This window comes from Pteropus medius, unplaced genomic scaffold (genome assembly GCF_902729225.1).
Source record: "Pteropus medius unplaced genomic scaffold, Ma_sr-lr_union100, whole genome shotgun sequence".
Classification (NCBI taxonomy): Eukaryota; Metazoa; Chordata; class Mammalia; order Chiroptera; family Pteropodidae; genus Pteropus; species Pteropus medius.
Genome location: NW_024351729.1, coordinates 23,527,485 through 23,551,275, shown reverse-complemented (window position 1 = coordinate 23,551,275; position 23,791 = coordinate 23,527,485). Strand labels below are relative to the sequence as shown.

General features: G+C 38.3%; 1 long non-coding RNA gene across 1 annotated transcript; it reads right to left on the bottom strand.

The window, feature by feature from the left end:
- Nucleotides 1–10,586: 10,586 nt before the first annotated feature.
- Nucleotides 10,587–14,343, bottom strand: LOC120587427 (uncharacterized). Its single transcript, XR_005648961.1, has 3 exons — nt 14,035–14,343; nt 12,653–12,859; nt 10,587–11,094 (listed from the first exon to the last, which is right to left on the bottom strand). It is a non-coding gene; the product is annotated as an uncharacterized LOC120587427 (long non-coding RNA).
- Between the last annotated feature and the right edge of the window lie 9,448 nt (nt 14,344–23,791).

Sequence of the window (23,791 nt, the reverse complement as noted above, 5' to 3'; positions counted from 1 at the left end):
CCTCTGCTTCACGACAGGGGTTAGGAGAACATTCCCCACACACAGACGGTCATGTCAGTTAAAAAAGGTAACCGAATGCCCTAAAGCTCATCAGAGCCTCTATCTGGAATCGTTGTAACTGGAGGCAAATGGTAATGCGCCTTTGGTTGCTGGTCCCCACTAGTCTATGTAAAGGTTCATGGAGTCCTTCTAACTTATACCCACAACCTTGCGGTATCTATTTTCCTCAACTAGCTGGTGAGCTCCCAAGAGCTGGCCATGTCCCATTCATCTTTCTAGTTTCACCTCCTACTACAAGATCTGCCTACTTGTAAACAACTAATATGTGTTTATTAAATAAATGATGTAGAACCTGACACCCAGGATGTCCAAGATCACACAGCTAATTAGTTACTCAATCAATTCAAGTCTCTTAGTTCCTGGCCCCATTTTCCTTCTCCATGCCTCAAAAGGGGGTGCAAACATAACTAAAAGTGGCTTCCATGTATCAAGGACTTGTTATGTATCATGTTAGGTATGTTTCTTCTACCTAACACAGAGCTACCTAAATCCCTATGCACACATTGTTAATTTAATATTTGGTACAACCCTAGAAGGTAGATAGTCCCCATTTTACAAATGCCAAATCATCCCAAGTCATAGAGCGAGGAACTGGCAGAGCTGGTCAGTGGACCTAGACTGGTCTGGCCCACCCAGAGTCGCCACCCCACTCATCACAGAAACCAAACGCATTTGCCTGCATGAATCCTGAATGGCACGAGATCTTGACATGACTAAACAAGTTGCTGATGCAATTTTTTTTTTTTTAATTTTGAAAATCTGTTTTCCTTTTGGTGAGAATTTTTTGAAGAAAAAAAAATCAGAATCAAGTTAAAAGAAGGAAGGGAGAGAGAAACGGGAGTTTGAAGACCCCATACACCTGTTCATATAGTAGTAAGGTGCATGCTGAAGTCCTTCAGGGACACGAACAGGGAGAAGTGAACACTGCCTCTCAGTTGGCAGGACTCAAAAGATTCTCGGAGCAGTTGTCTGCTATGTGCCTTAGTCATTTAAAAAGCTCTTATATAAAAAGAAGTAAACAAACTTTCAAAAGGCTGGACCTACATCTTCCTCTCAAAAGCCAACAAGGAGCTCCTGCTAAGAGGTTGTCACGAACATACAAAGAATCATGTTACTACCACAGGAATCTTTTACCTACAGCTTGGAAATGTGATCTTTTCTGTTCAAATGTGGTTGAAATTTGTTGGGACTGGAAAATAGATTATTCTTTCCTTAAAAGGGCACAGTGCTTTGTGGCTAGTGAAAGCAGGTTTTATCTTGGCTGATTCAGATTCTGCTTGTGTCGTGCTGGAGCAAACAACGCGTCTGCTCTGATTCCCCCATCTTATCTAAACAGCCAGATCATGTGGACCTTTGTGATTTGAGCACCAGGACGCCACATGCTGGTTTTGAGGTTCCAGATCCACGAGCAAGAAAAAGAACTACAACCAAACTGGAATCATGCTGACCCCAACATTACGGATTGCGTCAGCCAAACAGAAGTTGGGGGGAAGTTTCAGCCCGATCTCATTTTGGAGATGAGGAAACTGAGGCCCAGAGAGAAGTGATTTGGGGCCTTACAAGCCATTCAGGAAAAGGGGTTACATGATCCCCGAGTCTTGAACTCGCAAGGTACCAGTTCAGCAAAGTGCTATGTGGTTTGTTATTGTTGCTATTGTTTTAAATTGGAATTAGTGGCAAACATTTAAAAATTAAGAGGTTCAGTATGGCAGTTCCTGAACACAGAATTACCATATGGCCCACCAATTCCACTTCTGGGTATATATCTGAGAAATACAAAATATACATATGGCCTCTGTCCCTGGTTCCTGGCTCCGAGCACCTAAAACTCTTATAATTTCCTAAGTGATCAGAACACTAGGTGCTTTTTTTGTTCTAATATTTGGCCTTTGGTCCAGGTTCCTGACACAGAGCTACCTAAATCCCTTAGAATTCCCTGGATGACTGGAGTGTCCTTTGTTTGAATGAGGTGACTCTTGGTGGGCTTCTCGATAGCTACAGGATGGCAGTTGGTCACTAGAAAGACCAAGCTATGATTAGAAACTTGGAACTTTCAGCCCTACTTCACCCCATCCTCTGGGAAGGGGAGAGGAGCTGGAAGTTGAGTTAATGATCATTCGTGACTACATGATGAAGCCTCCAAAAATCCCCAAAGTATGAGATTCTGGTTGGTGAACATATACACATGCCAGAAAGGTGGCACACTCCAACTCCGTGGGGACAGAAGCTCCTGTGTTTCAGATCCTTCTAGACCTCACCCTATGTACCTCTTCACTTAGCTACTCATCTGTATCCTTATTCATGTCTTTTATCATATAACAAACTGGTAAACACAAGTGGTTTTTTGGGTTTTTTTCCTGAGTTCCGTGGGCTATTCTAGCAAATGACTGAACCCAAGGAAATGTTCATGAGAACCTCTGATATATAGTTGGTCAGCCAGAAGTACTGAAGATAAAGTGGGTCTTGTAACTGCTTCTGAGATGTGGCAGGGGGGCAGTCTTGTGGGACTGAGTCCTTAACCTTCAGGGTCTGTGCTAACTCTACTTAATGTCAAAGTTTAATTGAATTGTAGGACACCTAGCAGGTGTCACACAGAATTGCTTGGCATGAGGGGATAAACCTCAGACAGCTGATGTCAGAAGTGAAGTTAAGTATTGTGTGCATGGGGTAGTAGAGGAGAACACCAGTGCATTCTTCCTAGATGATACCTAAAAGAATTGAAAGGTCACTCAAACAGATATTTGTGCACCATCTTCATAGAACCATTATTCACAGCCAAAATGTGGAAGCAAGTCAAGTGTCCCTCAACAGACGAATGGGTAAACAAAATATGCTCTATATAGTCAGCCCTTGGTATCTTCAGGGAAATTGGTTCCAGGACCCTCATAGATAACAAAATTTGTGAATGTTCAAGTCTCTTATATAAAATGGCCTAGTATTTACATATAACCTATGCACTTCCTCTCCTATACTTGAAATCATCTAGGTTACTTATTATACCTAATGCAATGCAAATGCTAGGTAAATTATTGTTATACTTCATTGTTTAGGAAATAATGACAAGAAAAACATGTCTGTACATGTTCAATACAGATGCAACCAACTGCAAAATACACATCATCAACAAAGCAATACTTTTTTCAAATATTTTTGGTCTGTGGTTGGTTGAATCCACAGATGCGGAATCCATGGATATGGAGGGCCAACAGTACATACAATAGAATATTATTCAGCCTTAAAAAGGAAGGAAATTCTGACACATACTGGATAAATCTTGAAGACATAATAAAATAAGATAGTTACAAAAAGACGAACAGTGTATGATTCCACTTACATGAGTAGTCAAGTTCATAGAGACAGAAAGTAGAATGATGGTCACCGGGGCTGGGAAAAGAGGGAGATGGGATGTTATCGTCTAATGGGTACAGAGTTTCAGTTTGGGAAGATGAAAAAAAGTTCTGTGATGGATAGTGGTGATGGTTGCACAACCATGTGAATATACTTAATGCCACTGAACCATATACTAAAGATGGTTAAAATGGTAAATGTTGTTATGTATATTTTGCCCAATTGAAAATTATTTTAATTTCCCACACCAACATCCAGACTTCCAGTGTCTTTTAAACACTGAAGATCTGGTAACACTGGAAATCTGCACAGCAGTTGCCCCTTCAGACAAAGCAGACATTTTCCAGTTTTGCATGGTCACCTCCTCTCCCAGTCAACCCATCTTCCTCTCAGCGGGGTTCCCGAAGCTGTTGGTTCTCACACTTGACCATACACTGGAATCAACTGCAGAACTTTCAAAAAATACCCTATGTCCAGGATCCACCCCAGGTAACTGAGTCAGAATCTCTGGCGGGTAGGGTGTAGGCACTGGTCAATTTGGAGAGCTCCCCAGGTGACTTTAATGTGCACCCAGAACTGAGGATCACCAGCCCAGGCTTCCGGTTTGCAGGCTTGGCTACAAATAGTGTCACCTGAGGGGCCTTAAAAACTACTGATATCTTTTCCTACTAGTTCTGACTTGATTGTCATGGGATGTGGCTGAAAAGCAGCATTTTTTAAACATTCACTGAGTCATTGAATATACAGCGAAAATTAAGAACCACTGCTGTAGGCGTTTAAGTTTACATCCCCAGCTATAGAAAACACAGCACTTGCTTACTTGTACCCCTCTACCCTGCCAGATTAGAAACACAAAAAATACATATGTTATTATTATCTGTTGTACATATATTATATGTATACATTTACATACGTATATACACATATACATATGAGTTTTGTGAGATTGGTATTTAAGAGGTTCATAAGAGTGTGTAAACAAATCACATTATACACACACACACACACACACACACATGCACACACACACCATCAGATGCCAAATTCATCCCATAGAGCAAAGATAAACCATCACTGAGGCCTGGAGAACAGTGTTCACATGGGAGTTTAGTGATGAATGACCTGAGTAATTCCTCTGTAGAACAGAGACAAAAACTATTTCTTGAGCACCTACGGTAACCCCCATGCACTTTCCCTAGTTGTCTTATTGAATCCTCCCAGCAACACTGTCATTCCCACTTCGCACGAGGTAAGTGTAAAGACCTAGTCAGTGATTACCTTGAAGAGAACAACCACTTTTTGAATTTGTAAGGTCTGGAATTTTTCTTAAAATCAGCCATAATCTTTTGCAATCACACTTTGTATGTTCCCAAAATGCTCCGTTCAATAGGATTTTTGTAATGTGATTCTCATTTTAAAGGCACTAAGGGAATTGGGTATTTTTAGGGAACACTTCAGAGATGCTTTTTGTAAAACAAATAACCCTTCAGTGCCTTGAACACGAAGCTCTTCATGCAGCCGTTTTGTGAGTTCGGTGTTGCGATTGCAGAGCTGGTTTTCTTACCATATACTGAATCTGATTCCAATGCATATTGCAAAGAACGTGTGTGTAAATTAGAGAAAGTTTAAGAAAATAAGTGTTCTGAGTAGAAGCAATGAACTTCCAAACTCTAACACAATAATAATGATGATAAAGAAATTTTAAGTTTCTTTCTTTTCCCAATTTTCCAGTTGCAAAATTTGAGTCACTTCTTCCTCTCAGAGGAATGTCTGAATCTAATAGAATGCAAGACCACATCTCTCCACCCTACCTACCTAATTGACTATAATCAATTTTCTGTCATCATGGCAGATGGGCTGAATGTCTGCTGAGAAGCTTGGGGGTATCTGGTCGGCTGAAGTAACAGCATGGACCATCCTGAACTCAACTGATTGTTCTGTGCTCCACTATTAATAACACAAGAAAAACCTAATTGAGTTGAAAATGGTCTAGTTGGTTGTACCATAGGCAAAGAAATAGAGGCACAGAACTTTAGAATAGAATGTTCCTTTAAAAAGAGAATCGAAAAGTAATTTATTCTACAAGTTAGCAACCAACTACAGCTATGATAGCCTTGGGCCCTAACAGAGTTAACCTCTCAGGACCTACTGGTAAAAGAAGGAAATAGAAAACAGAATCAACCCCTGCCCCTGTGCCAAAACTTATGAGAAGTTGCATTTTTAAGTATGGGCAGTTTTCCTTCAGGGACTGACTTCTAAATGTTCAGAACTCAAAACTTCACAGGTGACGGTTACGTTCCCTACACAGACTACATGTGTTTATTTAATTAATCCTTATTGTCCTTGACGAGTAGTACAGGTACTAGCTTTGCTAAGGTCTGGGTCCTAGGATGACGGAGGTGGCATGTGATATTGGGGCTGGAAAAGGAGGAAGTGAAGAAGATGGACACAGAGAAGGAGTAGGAGGTAGAAGCGACGACAGAGAAGTGTTGCCTTAAAACAACACCCTGAATGAATAAACATTTATGTTTGACATTTCTACACCTCACATTCTGAACTATATTACCAATACCTCCCCAACTTAACTCTCATGCCTACTCCCTCTCCACCAACGGCTAAAAACTCACCTTCATCTGCTTAAATCAGAGCTCCATTGGGAATAGAGATAGAATTTCCTATCAGACTAAACCTCCCACGGATAACAACAATAAACTCTTGACAATATGTAATGACTAGCCATGAGGCCTTGGAGACCGACAAAGCAGTGAAGAAATGGAGAAGGGTTGGAAGACTCTCACTTAGAAGAGGCCTGAGTGCTTTGATAGATTTTTGCCTCAGGACCCAACCAGAGCTAAGCCAAGCTGCTGGAACTGAGATGGAAAACTGGTAGTCTATTGGCTTAAAGAATGAGTAGACAGAGTTGGGGTGACCACGGCAGCTGGGTAGTGAGAGGGGGAGATCCTGGAAAGGAGAAAGCCAAAGAGGAAGCCTGGAGTTTTATATGCTTTGCCCAAATCTCTGACTCACCGCTGAATTATATGTGTGTAGAGCAGGCTTCAAGGAGCCCAGGTAAGGCAAGAAGAACTGAACAGAGAGTTTGGAGTTTGAATACTGCTAGTGCTGCTAACACACATACAATAAAATCAATACTCTTCAAAGGAACATAACAGAATTCAGAACCTCTCCAACACATGACTTACAAAATGTTTCCAGAACACAATGCAAAATTACTAATCATATCATGATATATGAAAATGTGACCTGTACTGAAAAGAAAAGGCAATCAATTGTTACAGACTCCCAGAAGACCCAAATATTAGAATTAGTAAAGGCTTTAAAGCAGTTTCTATAACTGTGCTCAATCATGGAAAGTAAAAATGGTTTATAATAAATGAAAAAATAGGTAATTTCAGTAGAGGAATAGAAACTTTTTAAATTGAAATTCTAGTATTGAAAAATACAACATATGAAATAAAAAATTCACTAGATAAGTTTGACAGAAGACTGGAGGTAACAGAATAAAGGGCCAGTGAACTTGAAGATAAATCAATAGAAATAATCCAATATGAGAAACAGAGGGGAAAATCTGATTGAAAAATATGGCCAGAATCTAAAGGTCTAGCACACACGTAATTGGAGTTCTAGAAGGAAAGGAGAGAGAAAATGGGGTAGAAAAAATATCTGAAACTATAATAACCAAAAATTTCACAAATTTAAGGAAAAACATAAATTTTCAGATTCAAGAAGCCCAGTGAACTCAAGCAAAATATATAGAAAGAAAAACACACCCGGGCACATTATAGTTAAACTGCTGAAACCAAAGATAAAGAAAAAATCATAAGTGCAACCAAAAAAGAACATATTACATACAGGGAAACAATAGTATGAATTACTGTTGACTTCTGATAAAAACTAATGGATGCCAAGAGACTGTGAAACAACATCTTTAAAGTGCAGAAAAGGAAAAATATGTCTACTCAGAAGTTGTATAACTAAAACATCCTGCAAAAATGAAGATAAAATAAAAACATTTTCAGATATATGAAAACTAAGAGATTCCATTGCTATCACATCTGTACTACAATAATATTAAAAGAAATTATTCAGACTGAAAGGAAATATCAAATTAAAACTTAAATCTTCAGGAAGGAATTAATAGTACCTTAAGTCATAAATATATGGGCAAAAAAACTATACTTCCTTCTTATTTTATTTAAAATGCATGACTAAAGCAAAAATGATAGCATCTTATTTATTGTGGGGTTTATAACATATAGATGTAATACATATGACAACTATAATGTAAAGACTGGAAGGTGAAGGTAAATAGACCTAAAATCTGCAAGGTTCTTACAGATTCTCCAAAATAGTACAATTTAAACTCCATACAAATAGGTTGTGAAAAGTTAAGGATATACATTATAATCCTAAGAACAGCTACATGCACGTGCACACACACACACACAGTGGTATCCATTTTTATTCAAAAAATAAAAAGAAATGAAAGCTTAAGTCCGCAAAAGGAATTTCATAAAAATATTCACGGCAGCTTTATTCATGATCGCCAAAAATAGGAAGTAGCCCAGGTGAATGTATCAAGGATGCTATGGGTGGATCGATGTGTATGATAAAGCAAAATGCTAATTTTAGAATATAGGTGGTAGTTTGTGGTAGCCTAAATAATGGCCCCTCCAAAATTGTCCATGCCCTAATTCCAGGATGCTATGTGACTATGTGATGTTATATGGCAAAAGGGACTTTGCAGGTGTGATTAAGAATTTTGAGAGGGGAAAATTATCCCGGATTATCCAAGTGGGTCCAACATAATCATGGAGTCCTTACAGAGGGAGGCAGAAAGGCCGGAGTCAGAAAGGGATGTGACCACAGAAACAGAGGTCAGCGCAATGTGGCCACAAGCCAAGAAACATGTGAATCCCCCAGAAGCTGAGAAAAGCAAGAAATAAATTCTCCCTTAAAACTTCCCAAAGGAACACATTCTGCTGCCACCTTTATTTTAGCATTAGAAGACTCACTTCAGATCTCTGACCTCCAGAACTGTTAGATGATACATTTCTGTTCTTTTAAGCTATGTTTATGGTCATTTGTTACAGCAGCAATAAGAAACTCATACATAGATACATAGCTGTTCACTGAACAATTTTTTCAACTTTTCTGTATATTTAGAAATTTTCATGACAAAATGTTAAAATTAAAAAACAAACAAACAAACAAACAAACAAACAAACAAAACTCCCATTGGCCAAGGGTAGGAATTAGAAAAAAGGCAAACTAACTGAACTATTTTACACTAATATCTGATTGGTTAACAATCTCCCAACCCTTTCAAAGTTATTTAAAAGTTTTAAATAGAACCTTGATTCTCTAATGAGAATTCATAATTGTCCTGATTAGCAAAATTACAATAAGTGGGAGGGGGTAAAGTAAAATTTTCTGGAAAATGTAGATAAAATCAGTATTTTTATTTAAAGAATCCACCACATCGAGAGTCAAGCCTGGCTGGTAGCTCTCCTGGATCCATAACATGTTAAACTTGTTCATTTCTTCCTCTACTTGTGAATCCACAGGTCCTCCAGAATATTCAAGGATTGTTGTTATTGCTTATTGTTCTTCTCCTTCAGAATGGGCAGCAACTGTTTGTACAATTGGATCTATTTATCTGTTGTTTTTAAGTTCAGTGCTTGTAAATCAGGGACCCACTGTGTTTGAGAGAAGCAGGTTCCTCTTTAACCAGATAGGTTTTGATCTTGGTTTTTGTTTTTGTTTTTAAGATTTTGATCACCCAAATCTGGAAGCCAGTCTTCATTGCATCATTCTAAAAGTGTAAACTGCCTTTGAAAAGAGCAGTAAAAATTCATACCAAATAGAAAGCAAAAGGCAGGCAAACCTTAAAGTTGACTTTAAATGTTATGTTGTCAAAATGGCAAACAAAACCTTCAACAAAAAATTGAAACCAGGTTTAAAGCCCAAGCCATGGATAAAAATAGAAATCAGAGTCATGTACGGAAGAACTCATACGCAGTTTCTGCAGAGCTGTGTTCTCAGAAAGGGAGAGACCTGATTTCTCAAAATCTGTTGTTCAGGCAAAATGAATAAAATATCTCAAATATTTTATCTTAAATGCCAAACATAGCAGATGGCACTTACATGGAGATTATATAAAACTAACCATAAAGTTCTAAGAATATACACAGAGCGAAAGCACCTCTACCTCATCCTCTCGCTAACCAGAGCGGCTCTCCATCAGGGAGGGCCCACAGCCTTCCAAGGCCAAGGAGAGAAATGCAGTCAGGGGAGAATTCAAGAGGGGAACTGAAATCAAGAGTTCGACCAGTGCCAATGCTTTCTCATTATCTCAAACACCTGAAACCTGGTGGTTTTAACCAAACAGAACCATTGAGTTCAAGAAGGATCTGCTCTACAAAATCTCATGAATTATTTCCAGGAAACACCCAAATTTTCAATACAATTCAATATTTTTGAGCATCGGTTATATCTTCAGCAATCGCTTTATGTTTTGGTTAGCACTTGGCTTTAGTAGGGTCTCCATATATGTTTCGGATAAATAAATTTATAAATGTGTGAAGTTACTTGTTAAGACATGGTCTCGCTCTGCAATGGAAAGTGAGGGAAAGTCTTTTTCCCTCAATAAGACCACACACAACTCCTTCTTTCCTGACAAGGACCCAAGCTTCACCCCATTGCACCTAACAAATGTGACACATTGAGTCACTTTTCATTAAATTGGCTTTAGGGAGCTATAATTTACATCAAATTCACCAATTTTAAAACTACAATTAAATAAATTTTAACAAATGTTTATAATCATTGTAACCACCATCACCATCATGATATAGAAATTGCCATCATCTAAAAGTTTCTCCCTTCTTTGAAGTCACTCCATCTCCCTACTCCTTGGCCCCAGAAAACCACTGTCTATTAATTACTATTGTTTTATTTTTTCTAGAATTTCATATAAATTGAGTCGTATAATAGGTACTCTTTTGCATCTGGCATCTTTCACTTATCATAATGCATTTGAGGTTTATCCATGTTGTTGTGTGTATCATTCATTAATTTTTATTTTTGAGTAGTATGCCATTTTATGGATGTACCACAGTTGATGTGTATTTGGTTTTGATGTTGTCTTTGATGTTGTCTTTGGTTTTGATCAGAATGAATAAAGCAGCTATGGATATGCAAGCACAAATCTTTGTATAGACATATGTTTACTGTTCTTGTGGGTAAATTCTTAAGAGTGGAATTATTGGGTCATATGATAAATGTATATTTGACTTTATAATAAATTACCAAACTTTTCTTCCAATGTAGCTATTATATTTTGCATTCCCACTAGCAGTGTATGAGAATTCCAGTTGCTCCACATCCTCATTAATACTTGGTATGGTCAGTCTTTTTAATTTCAGTCACTCTGGTGGGTGTATAGTGGTATATCACGACGAAGTTTTAATTTGTGTTTCTCTAATGGCTGATGTCATTGAGCATCTCTTCACATGCTGGACAAATCAATTCTGATCGCTCGGTTTTGTGTAGGTATACCTCTAATAATAGAACCAAAAGGATCAAACATCTTTACCCCGGACATAGACATTCATAAGTCCAGAGCTATGCAGATTCTGGAATGACTGTCTCAAGATAAGACCACACCTAGAAAGGTAAAATTACACCTTATAAAGGTCCACACTTTAGAAAAAAACTTTCAAAACTAAAGTTGAATAGTTAAAGGCCAGATTAATTATCTGCCTTTTCTTTCTTAGAAGAAGGAAGGGAGAAAAAAGAAAAACTCATTTCACAAACAGAGAGATCTGGAAATGATACAGCAGTCCCTTCTCTAACAGACACCCCCACACAGCATCTCACTAGCTATCAGATGGCCATGTAAGATCTGAAGGCTTCAGAACACTAAATTTGCCTCTCAAAAGAACCAAATGTTAAACTACATCACACATGTCTCAGTCTCTTACAGCATTCAATTTTCTCTTCATCTTATTATTTTTAGGTGGGATTCAAAACACCCACCAGGGCTAAATTTTTTTATGAGAGAGAACGTTGTTTTGGTAGAAAATGTGTTCAACTCCTAATCATTTGTCAAGATTTTTTTTTTATATATATATATATGAGATGTAGCTTTCCATCTACTTAAAATACAGTAAATTACTTGTATTTAGGACATCAAAAAATGTCAACCCTTTAGTCAGGAAAAGAATAAAATCAGTCTACAGTATTATCTTCTCCATCACTAACAGTCCTGAAAAAAGTCCTGGAACTTCTTTCTATAATCCTTACAAATACTCTTGCCGGAAATTGGAGTAAACCCCAAGAGTCTCTGCTCCCCATTTTCCACTTTCATTCCAACTGTATACTCAGACATCTGCTTTCCAGCCCTTAAGTTAGAGACTCAAGCCCAATAAACTAGATTTTTTTTTCAAAAGTAGAAAGTCTCTTCAGAAGTAATTTACATAATAGCCTAATTTTGTCATCAGAAAAGAACAAAAGAAAAAAGACATGGGCAAAAGTCCATTTACAGTTGAGATCCATTAATTTGCATCATCCTTCTATAATCTTAATCTGTAATTGTATCTGGTTGGAGATTAGGAATTCAGGTGGCCACCCCATATTTTGACTCTGGGTATAGAGGTCTGACTATGACAAAATGAATGAGTCTTTCTTTTAGGGACATTGGATGGATTCCTGGGTGGTGGAAATTACAACTACATCAAACTAGATTTTAGTTTCCATCTCTAGGATAAGGAGAATATTCCATTTTCACAGATATTCAATACTTGACTTATATCTTTGACAAGCATATTTTTCAATGTAAAATATGCCACTTTAAATCCAAATATAAATTTAAATGCCTGAGATTTGGCCAAGAAACAGACTGGGTACCAAACGAGAACATCGTGGTATTTCACACACTTATGTGTTAATTACTCCAACTGGAATTGATCCCCCAAAGACATTCTGCCTGACATCTATCAATTAGTCCTTTCGTGGAAATCAAAGTCATCTGATCAGTTGCAAAACTCAGAAAGAGTGATAAACACATTATGGCTTCTCCTCTCCTCTATTTTCTCATGGAAGTCATTTGCCATAATCTCTGTCTACAATCAGCTCCAAGATCTTTTAACTCTCAAATAGTTGTCCCCATGGTCACTCCCAATACACTCTAAGACCCCAGCCCCCACACCATTTGTCAGTCTACCTTTTCTTCCTTTATCTCTGCAGTCAAAGGAAGAAGGAAAATATAGTCCATTCCATTTCTGAAGGTGTGCCCTGTTGTGACTAAAAGGCTTGGTCTGATTGAAGGCAAATTCACACTACGATGGGCAGCAGAGGGAGTGAAGGAATCTGAAAACCGCATTCCAGCATCTTATAGTACCACCTTAATAAGCAGAGTCACTGATTTTGCCTTTAAAAAAAAAAAAAAAAGCACACATGGTAATTATTTAAACCATGATATTAGTAATATTTTCTCAATATGTTTTTTTTAAATAGGTCCAAAGCATGGTTATTCCTTTGAACAGTAAATCCACCTGTGAGTATAAGGTGGTGAGGAGAAGCTCTGCTCCAGCTCATCTCCATGCACCAAGGCTCACACCATCCTGGAGAGCTGTAGATGCAGAACCAGAAGGGCCACAGTCTGGGCGCTCTGGGGGCAGGCCGGAGCCTTAGAACTCTCCAGCCCGCATGTGCCAACAGCTGCCTTCCCCTTACCTCCTCCCTCCAACACTAGAGCAGGGGGCTGTGACCATGCCCCTTTAGAACAGCTCTTCCATCACGTTGCTGCCAATAAACACTTGCCAACGAGCCTGTCGACTGAACCTGCAAAGCGGTCCAGATCCTGGCAGCTCACAAAGCCCAATCCTTCTCCTACTTGGCCAGACTTTGCTCACCAAGGAGCCCAGGGGGAATTTCTGGGGTCATCCACCTTCACTCTCCCTGACTGCCAAGTACAACCATCAAGTAGAAATAATTTAAAGAGAGAAAGAAAAACAGCTTAAAATATGACATTTCCAGTAAGGCTGCTCTATTGTAGTTCTTCACAGCATTCGCTATTGCCCCAAAAATGAGTCTTTCCCTCCATTTAGGCTTTGTCTAAGTACACATGGCTCCCATAAGCTTAGAAATGAAGTGAGAAAGCACAGGAGGTTAAGGGATATGTAACCATGAGTCACAGATTCTTAGAGCCAGAGTGACCTAAAAGGTCCTCTAATCCAACCATTTTATTTTACACATGAAAACACAATGATCAAGACAGGGTAGGTGTGGCTTACCTAAAATTATAACCTGGTGGTCTAAAAGTGATTTAATGCACCCTTTTACCTTCCAAAATAAATAGCTATAAATTACCAAACTAATAATAATAATAACAATGTAACATTTGATCTGGGTTTACTGTTGCCAGGCACTGTGCTGCCTTTCAGAGATTATTTGACTTAAATCTCAACAATCCTATGAGGTACATACTCTTATTATTCCCACATTAGAGATAAAAAATCTGAAACATGTTTAAACCACTGGCTGGAGGTCACATTACAAGCGGATGGAAGACCCCATGCCTTTAGCCCTACATTCCATACTTACTGACATGTGAGACTCTTGTTGTGACCCTGGACACTTCCTGAATCACCACTATATAAATAACTTTCAGGATCCTCATGCATCATATGTGGTCACAGAGAACCGGGATAATCCATTTCTCCAAAATATCATAAAACAAACTGTAGCTGCCTTCCCGTGAATAGGATCTGATGGACTAAGTGCTTCTGTCTTCTCTGTACTCCAAGCAAGCTGGATTGCTTACAGAAAGGCCAAGTCCACGTGCCATAACCTTGAGAAAACAACCCTTTCTTCAAACCTGCTTGGCTGATAGCTGCAGAAAAGGAAGCATGTGAAGACACAATGGGACACCTCAGGGTAAATAAATGACATTGATCAGTTGTGCATTCATGTTGGTTTGCAAGGTTGAAACAATGATTTTTAAAAACTCACTCATTAAAACCAAACATTCCTAAGTATAACTGGGAGATAGTTTACTTATTAATTAAATAAAGAGGATTAGAAAGAACTAAGGTCGGTTCCCTAGTGAATAACTTAACAAAATAAAGCCTGCTTCTCCATGAGCATTACACATTCACAATCGCTCACTTCTACCTACTTTACTGATATAGTTCAGATTCTCTCCACACCTAGAATTGATATTTAAAAGACTTCTCAATGTTTTCTGTGTACATTTACTTCGCCTCCGAAACACGTTTTACCCTGCCACCCACGGACATCTAACTCTGCCTTTGAAGGCCTGACACCAACATATTTACCCAGCTGACAGCATCCTCCAGCCTGGCCCACACATGCCAGCAACGCCCAGGGTCCATGAGGACTCAAATCAGACTTACGACTCACTCACACATCAACCCTATCCCATGCGCCTAGAAAAGACGGCATAAAGACTTTGTTGAAGACGTCCAGTATGGGCTGTTCTGAAATGTATAAAGTGGTGGCAGAGGTACTGAAGATGAGGTCCCCATACCAGCAATATTATCCACAAGGGAGCACAGAAGTGGCTGGGCAGAAAGACATTCTCATGGAGGCAGTAGAGGGCAGTTGTTCAAGATGGTGGGCTCTGTAATCAGACCTAAGTTTGAATGTTGGATCTTGCATTTCCAAGCTTAGAGATCTCTGGCCAGTTGCTAGCCTTTGTGAGTCTCAGCTTCCCCATTTGTATAAGGGAAAGAACAATAGCAACTGCCTCATAGAACTAGTGTGAAGATTAAATTAGGTAATATATCGTAAGTGCTTAGCACATAGTAATACAATTGTCGTTTTTTGTTCTTGTTATATTAACTCCACCTCATTTCAGTGAAGAGAGTTTCTCCTCATTTTCGGAAAGATGGATGAGATGGAGAATGGCAGGTGAGAGGAAGGGGAAATAAAAATTTAAGCTGAAAATTCTAATGCCAGTGGATCCCAGATCCAGGAAAATCTATGAAATGACTCAGTCTGGACACAACAAGAGAAGCCAGCCAATTATACCTACTTTCCAGTACTTTTCAAGTACATATTTATAGCGTGTGTTTAGGTGTTTATGCTGTATATATAATTAGCCATTTTTCTTCAGTGTATCCAGTAATTATTTTATAAAATGCACATCTGTTTTAATTAGGCATGTACACACTTTACTATACTGTAAAATGTCAAACACACTGTAAAATAGCTCAGAGTACATTAACACATAAAAACAAAAATTCATTTGACATATCGCAAACAGCTGCAAGAAGCTCATAGACCCCACCAGCTGCTACTCGACAACTTCCAGCCAACGTCTGTTCCATTGAGTCCTTTAGAGACTGCTCCCATGCTGGAGCTGCAGTGTCTGTTTTCAGCTCTTTTGCCTCGACATGACTGCCAGATATGAGGCATGGGGCAACATGTGTGGCCTGGCTGGTGCCATACGTGCCAACCTGACTTCAACTTGCCAAGTTGGAGAATCTTAGTACAAATTATAATATCGAATATAGTATCTCAAAGCCAAAAGGGGCTTCAACTGCCACCTGGTAGACTTCCTCATTGTACATATGTGGCCACTGAGAACCAGAAAGAGAAGGTAAATGAGTGAATGAACTAGGGTCATCCCTGAGTCCATCAAAATCCAATCCAGTGCTCCTTCTACTCCGGTGGTTTCTAAACCTGACCGTGCATCCAGATCATCAAGAATTGGCATTAAATGCCAATTTAGAGAGCCCACCCTAACCAAGGATCTCACACAGGAGGTCTAAGGTAAATGAATATATATTTTAACAAATATTGCTGCCAATCTCAAAGTTATATCGTACACAAAGTATATGAAGAATGCCTATAACTTAATAATAAAAAAGTTTATAACCCAAGACTTGAATTAACACTCTACAAAGGAAGATGTAAAAATGGCCAATTAGTCCATGAACACTGGACGATTTCATTAGTCATGAAGGACATGCAAATTGAAAATCACAATGAGATACTATTTAACATCCACTCAGATAGTTGGAATTAAAAACACTAACATTACCAAATGTTGGCAAAAATGTGGAGCAACTGGAACTTTCACACATTGCTAGTAGGAACGTACAGCCATTTTGGAAAACTATTTGGCAGTTTCTCATACAGTGAAACATACATCTGCTCTATGACCCAGCAATTTCATCCCCAGATGTTTCCTCCAAGACGAATAAAGATATGTGTCCAAAAAAAGTATGCAAGAATATTCACAATAGCTTTATTCATATACTCCAGGAAACAACTCAAATCGCCATCAACAGAAGGATGGGTAAAAAACAATGGTAGTATATTCATACAACAGAATACTATTAAGCAATTAAAAGGAACTGGTGACACATATAAAGTTATGAATGAATCTCACTCACATGTTGAGTAAAAGGAGTTGGACATAAAAGGGCACACCCTGTAGAATCCCCTATATATAATAAAGCTGTAGAATGGGTGAATGGGAATGGAACTCGGAACAACGATTGCCTCTGGAGGAGGGTGGGATTGACTGGGAAGAGGTTTTCTGGGATGACAGAAGTGTTCTATACCTTAATAGGGGTGCAAATTACATTTCTAAAAATTCATCGAACTGTACATTTAAGATCTATGGCTTTCATAGTACATATACCTCAATTTGAAATGGAGGAAATAAATAAACAAAAAGATAGTTAGCAAATACTACAGAAACCTGTTTGTACTAAATTATTGCTGTCTTCTCTTCCCTAATTCATTTATTTACTCCCTTAACAGTATTCCCAACACCTCCCAAATAACCCACTTGTATTCAAATCCTTGTCTCAGGCTGTGCTCCTGGGAAACTCAATCTAAGACAGTTACATTGCTAGTGAATTATAGATCGGAGATGTGAAAACGGATCTTTACAATTCCAAATTCTTAATATATCACGCTACCTCTGAAACACACTTGGAGTGGAAGAATTCATCACACCATTATCAATCTATGACAGACCAAGTAATCAAAAAACAAAAGACAGAAAAAGGATTTTTTGAATTTATGAGGTTAAATTGGCATATACATAAGTGAGTATGTACATGTACTCTACAGAGAACACATCTTTTTAAGCATTGTACTGAAAAATCCTTAATAACATTCTAAAAAGTAGATATTATTTAGGCCACATTCTCTGAACACAACACGATAAAACTAGAAGTTAATAACAAATGCTTAAGTAAACAAACTAAAAATAAACCTTTCCAAACGCTTTGGATTTAAAAAGAAAAATGTCTCTCCTAATTAAAAGTGCAGCAGCAGATAGCAATATACATATTCATATGAATGTATAGGATATGGCTAAAGTTGTACTTTTCTTGTAATATGTAGCTTCAAATATTTGGTACTATTCTAAAAGAAGGTAAGATGAAGTTTTTTCAACTCAAGAAACTAAGGGAAAAAATGACAAATGTAACTCAAGCAAGAGAAAAAAAGATAATGAAGATAAATATATAAATGAATTAAAAAATAGAAAAACAAAATTGATAGATGATCCCAAGAACTGGTTCTTTGAAAATTCAATAAAACAAACAAATCTCTGGATAAGCTAATCAATAAAAACAGAAAGTAAAATCATAAATAAATACATTTAGGAATGAAAAATGATAGAGGAATGGATGCAGAGATTTTTAAAATATAAGTGAAAAATTCACCAGGTGTACATGCAGATTAGCAAATCTCAGTGAAATGAATAACCTGGCAGGGGCAGGAATGGGTGAGAAATAATAAATTGACTCAAAAAATAATAAGTTAATTTTTAGTTATCCCCCACAAAAATTCTGGAGCCATGTAATCTTATAGGCGAACTCTTATAAATTGTCAAAGAGAAGAAAATTCTCATTCTGTATAAACTTTTTCACTATACTAAAAAAGGACCCTGCCCAATTTATTTCATAAAATCATCTTAACTGTGATACCAAACACGCAAATATGGATGCGCAGAGAAGCGTTAACATACCAGGCATGACTGCTGACTCTTAGAAAGCTCTACTTACAAGATTGGCCCAGGGCTGGTGTCTGGGAACTTGACAGAAGTCCGACCCACACCCTACAGCCACCTGCCCAGGAAACCCACTCCTTATCTACCATAAACAGCACAGGAAGCCAGCCGGCTGTAAATCAGACTTGTAGGAAGTCAGACTATTATTAACAATTATTAACTATTATTAACTATTATTAACAATCCAGAGACTTAAACAATACCTTCTCTGACAATCAGTCCAAAATGGCAGGACCTCATTAGTAACTGGCAGCATCCCTAATTTTTGTCCCCACTTACAACTTAGGGCCAAACAGAGAAAGCCAAATATGCACCCTTACCCAATCACATAAGATACTCCATTTCTAGCTGCCCACCCTCAGCTTCCCCAGGCCAACAACCTCCAAACAGGACAAACCTGAAGCTGTCCCTTTTTCCCACTAAAAGCTTCCCCATGACGCTGCCTGCCTTTGCGCCCCTGCTATACCGAACTCTGAATAAATAGCCTTTACATGCTCTCATTAGGGTGTTTTTGTTTACTTCCACAATTACATCTATCAAAATTCCAACGAGGCTTTTTATTTTAACTTTGGCAAAATAATTCTAAAGCTCATCTTTAATGATAAACATCTGAGAATAATTCAAACCATTTTCGAAAAACAAAAATAATGAGAGGGTCTAGGTCTGCCATCTTTCAAAGTAATTAATAAAATAATCCACATATTTAGCCTTAAGCCAAACACTAATATATGTAAAGTTTCAGGACCTAATCGAAGAGTTATGTCAAATCACTAGAGAAATGAAGACCTGTTCAATGAGTAAAGTTGTGACAATCAGCCATTTAAAAGGGGTAAAGTCCATTTTAAAACTTCATCTGAGAAATATTTCAAAGGAGTAAATTCCAGACAGATTAAAAAGTTAAATATAAGGAGTTACATGATTAAAACAAAACTATGAGAACATATAAGTGAATAGTATCTAATCTCTAAGTACCTGAAATGAGTGAAAAAAAAGTTTAAAAAAATCAATAAATTTACAATTTATGCATTTAAAAATAAACAGAACAAAAAAACACAAATACAATAAATACACAAAAATGATGAATATCGTGTGTGTGTGTGTGTGTGTGTGTGCGCGCGCTTGTGTGTGTGGCTTTTGTAAATGGAGTAAGATAAATGGAGAAGAGTGCATGGAAAAGTCACAGACAAAAATGGAATGGCAAGCGAAGAAAAATAGGCAACGATTTAAGTAATAAGATACAGCTTTTTAGCTCTAAAATGAGTCATTTTCTTAAAAACAGGATTACCCAGTGTTGATGAGGTAGAGCGAAAAGGGGACTCAGTGCTGGTAGACTGTAAGCGCTCTAATCTTTTTGAAAAGTGTTTTGGCCTTGCGTATGAAGAGCTCAAAAATATTCATTATCAGTCAAGCCATCCAGCCCAAAAACAGGAAAAAAAGAATCATGCATGAAGATACTAAATGCAGTACTATTCATAATAACAAAGATGTTGGAAGCAACTGAAATGCTTCATATTGGGAGACTGGATAAGCAAATTATGGCGCATCCAAAAGAAAATGTTATTCACTCATGTTAAATGTTTATGAAGACGTTTTGGTAATATGAGAAATGCTTATGTCAAATATTAAGCCAAAAAGCCAAAAAGTATTCATCTATTTCAGTTCCACATGATCTCAATTGTGTAAACAATTTAACAAATACAAATATATTACACGTGCATATACATATGTGTATGTATGCATGCATGCCAAATGTAACTTGATTGTCTCAGAATGGTAGAATTATGAGAGGCTTTTTGATTCTTTCTACTTTTGACCACTTTTTTCAATTTTCTATAATGGGCAGGAGAGAATTTTTGCTTAAAAAAACGAAAAGTAGTTTGCCCAGGCTTCTCATACCAATATTAGAAGAGAATTTTTTTATGGAAAGAGACTTAGAAAAAGATACCATGTACATTGGTGCCTGGGGTAAAGAGTTCTGATTTAATAAGGCTAAAGAGGATGGGCTCCATAAGTAGATGTACCCTCTATCCAGGCCAAGGTGACATAATTACCTTGAAAGAGTCCCCACAACATTTCAGAAACTTCTGCATCTTCTAATGTGCAGCAAATGGTGGAGAACACTGAAATCTAGAACAGTTGTAAGAAGTTTTCAAGTTATCATTTCTTTCTTGACTTTTTGAAACCAGTTGCGTGGGGTTCCATGCAAGATTTGTAACTCTAAAGACTGTTTCAACCCTCTGGTTTTGCCCACATGCAGCAGAAACCAGTATCAAAATGACAGTCTGTAATGTGATTTCACCAGGGGAAAACACCCAAGCAATGCCACATAATTCAGAACAATGACTGTTTCTAACCAATAACCTTAGTGTTTCCCTGGATCTTTTTATAGTTGTTCTTGTCTTGCCCTAGAATACATAGTTGGTTCATCATCCATGGGAGGCATGTTTAATTATAATAGCATGGGTCAGAACTGCTCTATAAGTACCAAGTGCAAATTCCATTGTCTTGTTTTTCTAACCAATCCCTCGAATCTCCACATGCTTCATTAGCAGGAAGTCTAATGTCTTCAAGATGGAGATTCCTACACAGGTAAGCACAGCCCTTCCTAGGAGCATCTCCCAAGTCCTTCAGTGCTAGGTTGCTCTGAGGGAGCATTCATGTTGGGTCCCCAAAGCATTTAGCTCTCAATGCTTTGCTTCACTTAATGTGCTCACATCCAGGTACCAGTTGGGCCCAGAGAGCAGGTGAAGGTAGGACCATGATCTGCTAATACAGAGTCCTGGGACCCCTTGCTTCCCCTAGGATCCATGCCCAGAAATCTGGACTTTGCCTTCTGAACCCTAGAAAAGCAAAGAATCTAACTAGACAACATCTCGCCCAAAAGCCGAGGCTGCTCTTTTATCCTCTAAAGTAAGGTCCAGGGACCTTACTCCTAAATCTCTGAGACTTTCCAAGGGATTCCAGGTGTCAGTGTACCGCTCACTCTTCTGAGGCCTACCGTCAGGGTTTTTTGAGAAAAGATAAGATACACGAATGTACCTCTGCTTCGGTATAAGTCCTCCCATTTCCACAAGGCTTTCCACGTCCTGTCACAACTACCATCTAGGTTAAAAATTTGAAGGTCAAAGACTTGCCTAAGGTCACACGGCTATGCTTCGTCTTATAGTTTTCTCTCTTCCTATCTAAGCCCTTGTCCTCTTACCTCCCTCTCTCCCTTCTCTCCCAGTCATCTTGCTCCTCTCTATCTTTTTATTCATCAACGATATTCGTTGGGAACAAATATTAATCCAATATTGTACTAGGACACTAATGATAAAAAGAATTAAGCATTTATCCATGCTCTCCAAATGTTTGTAATCTAGTTATAGAAACAAGACTGGCAAAAGACATAAAACGATCCGATACTAATTTCATTTCTACTTCTCATATTTCTCCACCACAATCTAACTCTTTCTCTTGTCTCTTCTGTTACCAAAAAAAAAAAAAGTTGATTCTTTTTTTAACATTTTATTATTATGTACATCATCCGCAAAGGCTGAAACTATAACTATATAACAATAATAAAATAAGCATCTATATATTTTCCATTCTACTTAAGCAATAAAAACATATACCAGTCAATGGTTGCCTCTTGGTAGATAGGATTATTTATTTCTGTGAATATTTCAGATGGACAAGTTTTGCAAAAACAGAGCATCCTTCCAATCAGAGAAAAAAGAGGTAAAAAAAAAAATTAAAAAACAGTGCAAACATATGCTTTCTGTAGGCAGCACTTTGGTTCAGAGACAGAGTATGGATAGATAGCCAAGAGCTACAGGTAAATTTTGTAGAAGATTCAAGAAATTCAGGGGCTGATCAAGGAAAAAGGTGTGATCACGAGAGGCAGTAATAACTTTATTAGTAGGCACTTGGACAGGGTTGCATGAGAGATGCCCTCACAGCATAAGACTGTCCAAAGGGGGCTGCTACTCAGAAAGTGATGAGAACGCACGGACTCCTGGGAGACAGGGGGCTTCTATGTCTCAGTGATGTCAGGATTCACAGGATGGCAGGGCGTCTCTATGTCAGAAAACTCCAAGGAGCCTGGCAGTTTGTGTTCTATCTTCTCGATGGCTAGCAGCTGCCGGGTGAGCTTTCACATGGTATGTAAAGCAGGCAGACCCTACATGACTAAAACTATGTTTGGGCTATTTTTAAAATAATCAACTATGTAAATTTTTGAATTTGGAACAGGCAGGCTTTCAAGTGAATGTGTCTCAATCTGCAGTGAACAAATAAGCAACCTAGGGATTGATACAGAGAGGTCTTCTTTGGCCTATTTATATCACACATACTTATCTACTCAGTATGGTGATACCCATCATCTCCCTTGGAAGAGACTCTCACCACCCACCCTTGGTTGCTGCCTCCATGCTAACTCCCTCCACACCCCCACTGCCCAATCTGACTTGCAGCCACTGGTGATGTGAGCCGAGAGGGGAATTTTACTGAAGAAGGCACTAGGGCAGATCTGAGCCTGCGAGCGGTCCAGAACAGCAGGCCTGCCTATCAGCCCCAAGGGTGGCCTGAAGGTAAAGCTTCCTGGGCAGAGGGGACAGGTGTCTTATCTCTCTCTGACCATCAGGGTTCACTGACCACAAGTAAACTAATGGCCCGACAGGTATCTCTTAAGAGTCAAAACCGGACTTGTCCTCTTCTATTTCTACACATATATGTGCACACATACACACACTCATATCTGTATGCAGACTCTTTTTATACACTACAGACAAAAAATAAATAAGCTAAACATCTGAAAACCAGCATTTAACTGTGAGATTCTCCTCACAGTATTCAAGGTCAAAATATAGAAATAACAGGAAGTTTTTCCAAGAGTTTCTTTTGAAATAGGACCTTTATATTCAATGCCATCTGATGCTAATTGGTAAGAAAAAAAAATCATTCAGCCATAAAACATTTAATGGAATGCTTATAATCAACATATTTTTTAAAAGAATGTTTCTGTCTTTTGACAGAATCAGATGCAAGGATTTTTTTTTTTTTTTTTTTTTTTTTTTAATGAGAAGTAGCAAGCAGGTCAGCAAGGAGCCCCGATGATGCAAGCTTATTCCTGTACTTACTAGGACTTACTTATCTAATGGGCCCTCCGTGGCATCGCGACTGCATGGTTTTACAGGTGATGCTCTCAAAAAGTTTCTTCTGATAAGAGTGTGGAAAGAGCCAACCGCAGAGAAAGGCTGGACCTCCTGAGCTGAGACCGACCCCCTGCACAAAGTGAACTAGAGAACTGGGCAATTACCTGAA